Genomic DNA, 8,028 nt, shown 5'->3' with positions numbered 1-8,028 from the left:
CTTGAAAGCTGATTGACTCTCTCCTCAGATGGACAATGGCCTAATTTACAGGCAAGTAAACACTCTCCTGGAGATGCCAGTAGCCGTTTCTTTTCCGCACGGACAATATGGTATTTGTTGGGGCTCAAATGCCAGTCCAGAGCGGGCCTCACATAACCCCCCACCCTGCTCGCTCCTTTCCCAGATTGTTTAAGTAAAACACATTCTGAGCACAAATGTGTAAATAAACTTAATTGCAAATATTTACGTCAAGAAGGTCTGAGAGTCCTATGAGGATTGTGTGTGTATGAAGAGCGAATAGGTGCTGAGTGTTAAGGATCTTGGATGGACACCTTATCTAACTTTCTTCTTCTTTAGAGACCTGCCCATACTCCAGAAGTCTTGGTTTTAAATGCTGGCTAAAAGGGACTGGGCACTTCTGTGTGCCAGGGGCTCTGCCAAGTGTCTTATGTGCATCAGCATTATCTTTTCATCTTTACAACCATCCCCTGAAGTAGGTAGGTGTGGCCTGGAGAGGGTAAGTAGCACATCTAGTAAGTGACCAGCCGGAGATTCGAATTCCATCAGAGTCTGTATTTTTAAACACGATGCCATCGTGTGTCCCAGCTTTGGCTCCTGCACAGAAATAGCAGAATGCATTTGCACACTGTAGGTGCCCAACAAATAGAGTCAATGAATGAGTGAACCAAAGTCTCAGGTGATATTAAGGATTAGCCCCAGGTTCACATTAAAACAGTAACCTGGGATGTTGTTCTAATATGTGTCAAGCCTAGCAGCCTGGAGATCTCCTATTTAGGGGACAATATTTGTATTGAGTAATAAAAAAAAATCATTCTGAGGGTCTTCCTTTGATCTGCGTGAAGAATGTTCTTAATCCTGACAGCGTTGGACTACATTTGGCACATTTTGATGAAGCTGCAGGCAAGTTGGCTGAAGTTGCTGGCAGTGACTCCAGGAATCATTATCAACATAATTTCCTTTTTCTTATGACATGTAATCCCTTTCCTAGCCTAACACCCCAATCTTCCGACGACTCTTGATATTGGGAGCCTGCTGCTTTGAGTCATGCATCTAACCTCTGAGCGCAGGCTTTCTCTGGAATGCATTCTGGTGTTCATTGCACTATTTATTCGTTTTATAGCAACAGAGCCGGAGTGCTTCTTTGGTGTCTTTCTTTGGATTGTGCACATCAGTTGGCCCCATGCAAAGAGTGGTTTGGATTCTTGTTAGCACCTGAACTGACTTGAAGGATAATTTAGAGTTAAAACGTGGATGTTTATGAGAAACATTGTTCTGTGAATGTGAAAAGAGAAAACAATTTCACATGCTGGTGTTTGGAATTAGTATGAGATGAGAGGGGTTGAGCTCAACAGTAAAAGCACAGAAGTGAAAATGCTAAGAGGAGTTTTAATGGCTGGATTAGCTCTGATGGGGGCAGGAGGGCCGTGGTCTGCTTGCATTTTCCAGCGCTTCCACTGTCCTCTTGCTTCCTCCCTCCGAGTAGCCAGCAGTCCTCTGGTTCCATTTCACTGTTGCCTTTCGGAAGAAAGAGTACTACTGTTGGCCAGTGCGTTTGTTTTGCCAGAAGGTTTAGTTAAAAGAGGGAACACAAGTAGAGTGATTGATTAAGGAAACTCCAGATCTGTAGACTCTCACTCACCTCCCGCCATCATTTTCTGGAACGTGGGTTTGCCAGCACAGCTTGCTTAACTGTCCCGCCACTGCTTTCGTGCTTTCCCTGTGTGGGTTCTTGTCTATGCAAACGGATTTCCCCAACTCTAAGAACTATGACCTTTAAAGTCTGCCCGAGGAATGTAAAAGAACTGCACATTTCACGAAGCTGATGTAAGATTTGTGTAGAACTTAAGGGAAAAAAAAAACTGGAGGGGGGGGGGTCGCACTGCATTTGTACAAGAGGCCCATTCAACAACACAGGATATGGCGAAAATAAAACAGGATTGGGTGGGATGCATGTTTGGGTTCTCAGGGGGCTGAAATCAAAGAGGTGTGCAAACTCTTCTGCATAAATCCCTGCCATCCGCTTTGATAAAGGAGATTATGGACTTGAAAGGTCGATTATATATTCTTAAGGAGAAATGCCAGGTTCTTGTTAATGTTTGTGCCTGACAGGATCTTAAAATAGACTCGAATGAGCTAATCACATTGATGACCACGTACAGCAGTGGGGTGAGAGCTTAATACAATTTTATTACCTCCTATGGTCAAATATTTGCCTCATGAGACACACCTACTCCCCCCCCCCCCAAGAATAGTCTATTGTAAACAAATGGCTCCCCTTTTACAAGAGCTGAAATCTTTATGATGTTTGGGAACGCTGGAACCAAAGGGTAAACAGCTTATTTGAATCTTGTCTTTCATCCAGGAATGCTCACCAGTTGATTTTCCCCCTTTCTTTATCACTAACTATGCCCAAGGCATGTTCTAGAAAACTAACATTGGCAGGAGTTCTGTTCACGCTTCCCAGTGTTATTCCTGGGAATGACAAATGGTGGGTCTTTGAGAATTTCCCATGTAGTTCCAGCAGACAAGTACCCTTCTACCTTCAGCTCCCTTCTTGAAGCTGGAGCATTACTTCAAAGGCTTAAATCTCTGATAGAAAGAGGTGGGAGTCGTTTCTGATCATTTTGCTGCCAGGATTTAAGCCTACAAGATTTAAGCCTGACTGTTTACATGGCTCATGGAGATGAAACGAGTCTCTACCCACAAAGTGCGTTGTTTACCATCAGGTGGACACTAGGTTGATATCATTGCTCCGAATTTGTGCAGGTTGTGGGGCCATGTGACTCATTCAATTTCAGGTATCTTCATTTGACTCTTTTGGCAGAGATATACATATTTAAAGAGTGAGATTTTTGAAAATGGAGAGACCATAGTATATATATATTTTTTTCCCATTAATACGTGGTTAGATGTGTTTGTGTGCATATTCATGTCAGGGCTCACTTACAGGGTTGCATTTTGGAATTATTTAGGACCACTTAATATGACTCCCATTGTCAAAACTGACTTAGTCTAAGCAGATGAAAACAATTGTGGCCTAAACGGGAATCATCTGTGTTCCAGCTAGCTTTCAGAATTAGGAAGGCCTAGTTGATTCATATGTAACTTCTAAAATTTTGTTTGGCTTGTTAATCATGCTTAAATTCTATCAAAGGAAACATTGCTTTTGCACCATTATAAGCCTCCTTTCAAATTGTTCTCATACTTTTGGAGTCATATTAGTCACCATTGTACTATACTGACAGTCGGACTTAGAGTCACGTATCGTGGTAGGTCTAAGAAGTAATAGAAGCTGCTTCCTTCACTCAGGACCCTGAATCCACATGAATAAATAAGTAGAATAAAATGTGGAAAGTACCTTAGAGTATGTATGTATAGGACTATGTGGGTCACAAAAGAACAGTCAGTGCTAACTGGGCTGGAGATGACCAGGAAGGTCTGTAGGAGGTGAGGCTTGAGCTGAGCTTTGGGAAGATACGTAGATGTTCACCGGTAAGCAGAGGGAAAGAGCTTTAGAGAGAGAGAGATCTGGATCTAGGCCCTACATAAAACTCTTTCTCTTACTGGCCATGTGACTTTGTAAGAGCCACTTCACCATTTTGGCCAAATTTTCTCACCTGTAAACCGTAATACCTGCCTTGCAAAATTGCCAGAAAGATTATATGAGAGCTATATGGCAAAGTGCTTTGACAACTGGAAAATAGTCTTTAGATGTAATATATTCTTAGGGCACTGAATGCTTTTCTAACTTTCAAAAGATCTTTGAAGATAACTGTGCTTATATGATGGGTGTGTGTGTGTGTGTGTGTGTGTGTGTGTGTGTGTGTGTGTTTATATAAAGTGTGACTGAGGCTGTGTTTGTTAAGTTAGGTTAAAGTGTTGTCGAAAGTAGACCCAAATATGTATTATGGTTTCACACAATAGGAGTTAACTTCACACTCATGTAAGGGTCCAAGGCCAGTGTTCCTGGTCAGCGAGTGGCTTTCCTCCAAAGTGTTTCTGGCTGTGTATCCGAAAAGAAAAGGAAAGAGATTCGGGGTAAACGTCCAGCAGTGTTTATCACTGTGGGTAGATGCCTCTGTCTGATATATGTGCACACTTCAAGAAGCATGTGGACGTCTACCCAGAGCAGAAATCAGTACAAACAAGAATATTAAAAGCTCCTCTTTTACAAAAACAGCAATGCGTATTGGGTTTAGGAAAGATGAAAACCAGGGAAAATGGCCCCAGCAGAGAATGTCTTTTCCTATTTTGTTTTTTATTTTTTTATTTTTTTTAAATTTTTTTTTTCAACATTTATTTATTTTTGGGACAGAGAGAGACAGAGCATGAACGGGGGAGGGGCAGAGAGAGAGGGAGACACAGAATCGGAAACAGGCTCCAGGCTCTGAGCCATCAGCCCAGAGCCCGACGCGGGGCTCGAACTCCCGGACCGCGAGATCGTGACCTGGCTGAAGTCGGACGCTTAACCGACTGCGCCACCCAGGCGCCCCTGTCTTTTCCTATTTTGTATGTCATGGCACTGAATCAGCCAGTGAAAGAGATGGATGCCAAGAGGGAGAGAATGGTAGGTGGGAGGCTTCCCGCAACCTCATCTTTCCGAGTTTTATCACCGTCCTCTGTCCGCTTTCATGTGCCCTCCTAACATCTATTTCTGTTGGTTCATTGCTACTTGAGAAAGTCTCTCCTGTCTCCCCCTCCTTCAGGAGGCCCTGACCACCCAGGGCTTTAATGGCAAGAAAAGATCATGTCTTTTCCTCTCCACATGATGAATATACCAGATGAGCACAATTCCCAGGAATATCAGTTGTTTAAAAGCCTCACTAGATTACTCCATCTAAGACAAAGGAAAGAATGGGTAGAGTTCTTGGATCTGCTTACGTTGTGATACACCTACTACCTTTAGCATGCAGAGATCTCTGAAAGAGACTCCAGATTCTTGTATTGCTCAATGCCTCACCCCATATTGAGAGTGGAAAAGAAGACAAAAGCTACACCTTGCAGAAGGAAGGGGAAACCCACAAAGAAGCCAACCTGACATTTATCAGTATGAGCTCTTTTGTTTTGGTGACATAACACACCATGTCAGTTCCTGGCACGCTTATTTTCTGGCTTGCCTCGAGTAGCAACAATGCCAGTTACTAGAAATACAGAAGCTATAAATGGCAACTGATAATATTATGCATATTTTTAATGACTTGAGAAAGTGTTTTCGGAAAGCTGCCTTGAAGGCTCTAGTTTCAGTTCTGTAAATCAAGGGGTGATAAGATTAAGCCGTGTAAATCTATGCCTTCTTGGGCTGGGGTACCTCCAGCATCTGCCCAAGATTCTGGCTAAGTGTTAGGCAGCCTCTGGCCTTGTCTTTGAAACAGAAATTTGGGGGAAGCCCCAGAGGTGGGGGAAGGGCTGGACTAGTCCCGAACTGCCACCAGGATTCAGTCGCTATGGGTATTGGCCTCCACAGACTGGATCAGTTTGGAGGCCATTTGGCACTGTGGGCTGGGATGAATTCAGCACTGGAATGTCATTGTTGACCCTGACTATACACGAAGATGAGAATTAATCAAGAGTGCTTGCCTTCAAATATTACATATCAAACCCTGGTCAAAATGTGGCTAATGGTGGCATCAATGTCTTCATTTATGTTTGATATTTTGGTTTTTCTCCAGAACCCAGAAATATGTATTTCCGTAGTAAACTTTTTGATGTGGAGAACCTTCTCAAAGCATATGAGAGCCCAAATCTCTGTTTTGAGAGTTAGTGGGAAGTATGAAAAAGTTCTGGCCTTGACCAAAGTAGCCTCTTACTATCTTGAAAGTGAATCTGTGGCCTAAATGCCACCTTTGATTAAGTTGAGACAGTAGGTTGTGTTAGTTAGGGTTTCCAACCAACTGACATTCTTGCTCTGCTTCTATGTGACCACCTCTGATAGCATTGATATGATTTCTTTTTTAAAGGATCGTTAGGATACCACTCCTCAGGGTGCTGGGTGGCCCAGTGGGTTAGGTGTCTGACTTTGGCTCAGGTCATGATCTCATGGTTTGTGAGTTCGAGCTCCACATCAGGCTCACTGCTGTCAGCACTGAGCCCACTTTGGATCCTCTGTCCTCCTCTCTTTCTGCCCCTCCCCCTCTCATGCTAGCTCTCTCTCTCTCTCTCAAAAATAAATAAAACTTAAAAAAAAAAAAAGGAAAAAAGGATACCACTCCTCTTTCTTGTCACCGTTCCTAATGTGTTACAAAGGAATAAGCAACTATTTGGATTTGCCATGGTTTGAGATTATCAACTTTTCCATTAATTAGTAGAATGGAGAATCTAGAAATTTTGGACACAAATAAAATTTCCATCTGGGTCAAATTGGTGTGTTTTTTTTGCATTGTAAATGAGGTAAATTTGAATATCTTGACACTAAATTCCACTAAGATGCTTTGCTGAGACTATAGGAATTTTTGGTTAGAACAAAGTAGAGGATTAAATTACTTATATTAGCTTTGAGAAAATCAGATAAATTTCCTAGTTAGAAACAATACAGGAAAAGCTTAATTTCCATAAAATTTACCCAGAATTGAAAATATTTTAGCATTAAAAAAAAAATCAAATTTTGTAACCCTTAATGGTCTGTGAGGGGAAAAATCCGGTTGAGGATGTTCAGACCTACGTCCTTTTGCCTTCTGCTACTTGCCTTTTTGACATTTTACTGTTGGGCAACCAAAAGTTGTTGGAATTCACACTCAAGCTATTTTGCTACTTGCTGGCAACTCTGGACAAAGAGTGGGTGGGGAAAACATTGGAAATCAATGATTTAAATAAAAATGTTGGATTGAATGGATTTAATTTAATCCTTCCATCCCTGACTTCCAAAATCACATGAGAATCAGCATGGCCAGGAAGCCATCTTGCCTTTAAGGAACACTCAGGCCCGCCTCTTTGTGAACCCATTCCCCAGCATGGTGGCCACGCCAGAGCACCACAGGCAGCTCTGGCTGTGGAAATCAGTCCCCTCCTCTCCCCCTCTGCCGCTCCCCTGTACCACTACTCTCATCTCCCCAAGTAAATATTAAGTCTCCTGAGGGCAGGACCTGGTTTATATCTGTTTTCTCCTGTAGTATTTATCACAGCCTCGTTTTTATTTAGTCGTTCTAAAAATGTCTGCTGGGTGAGTAAAAGTAGTTGGAAAGTCATGAAATTCTCCTTCACCCCTTGATTTTTATTTTTTACCCCTATTCATACCTCACAATCTGCCCTTTAATTTTTTTTTTCAACGTTTATTTATTTTTGGGACAGAGAGAGACAGAGCATGAACGGGGGAGGGGCAGAGAGAGAGGGAGACACAGAATCGGAAACAGGCTCCAGGCTCTGAGCCATCAGCCCAGAGCCTGACGCGGGGCTCAAACCCACGGACCACGAGATCGTGACCTGGCTGAAGCCGGACGCTTAACCGACTGCGCCACCCAGGCGCCCCACAATCTGCCCTTTAAAAAAGAGCATACTAATTTTTGTTTTCTTAATTAGTAAAAAGGGGACAATTTTTTTAAAAATGAAGAGAAGCAATAAAATATCAGGTACAGACTTATGCCCCAATAACCTTCACTGTTATTATTTGGTATATTTCCTAGTAGTGCTTTCTCTATGTGTGTGTGTATATGCGTGTGTGTGTGGGGGGGTACACACTTGTTTTTGGGGGGGGGCTGTCTCTTTTATTGCTTTAACAGTTTTCATGTCACTTTTTTCACTTAGTTACAAATTAACATTTTCCCCATGTCTTAAGACATTCTTGGTTATATTATGTTCCATCATAAGAATATACCATAATTTATTAATGTTTATTTTTGAGAGAGAGAGAGAGTTGGGGAGGGATAGAGAGAGAGAGAGACAGAGACAGAGGGTCCAAAGCAGGCTCCAGGCATGCTGACAGCAGGGAGCCCGATGGAGGGCTTGAACTCACAAACTGCGAGATCATGACCTGAGCCAAAGTCGGACACTTAACCCACTGAGCCATGCAGGCGC

The 8,028-nt window shown here is 42.6% G+C and overlaps 1 long non-coding RNA gene across 1 annotated transcript; it reads right to left on the bottom strand.

Moving 5' to 3' along the window:
* Positions 1-1,387: 1,387 nt before the first annotated feature.
* LOC121028841 (uncharacterized) lies at positions 1,388-1,815 on the bottom strand. The gene is made up of 2 exons (XR_005789469.1): positions 1,661-1,815; positions 1,388-1,536 (listed from the first exon to the last, which is right to left on the bottom strand). It is a non-coding gene; the product is annotated as an uncharacterized LOC121028841 (long non-coding RNA).
* Positions 1,816-8,028: the final 6,213 nt, after the last annotated feature.

The sequence above is a fragment of the Herpailurus yagouaroundi genome, unplaced genomic scaffold (genome assembly GCF_014898765.1).
Source record: "Herpailurus yagouaroundi ecotype Mexico unplaced genomic scaffold, PumYag 28, whole genome shotgun sequence".
Lineage (NCBI taxonomy): Eukaryota > Metazoa > Chordata > Mammalia > Carnivora > Felidae > Herpailurus > Herpailurus yagouaroundi.
Note: the sequence above shows the minus strand (reverse complement) of the source record. Positions and strands in the feature narration are given on the sequence as shown.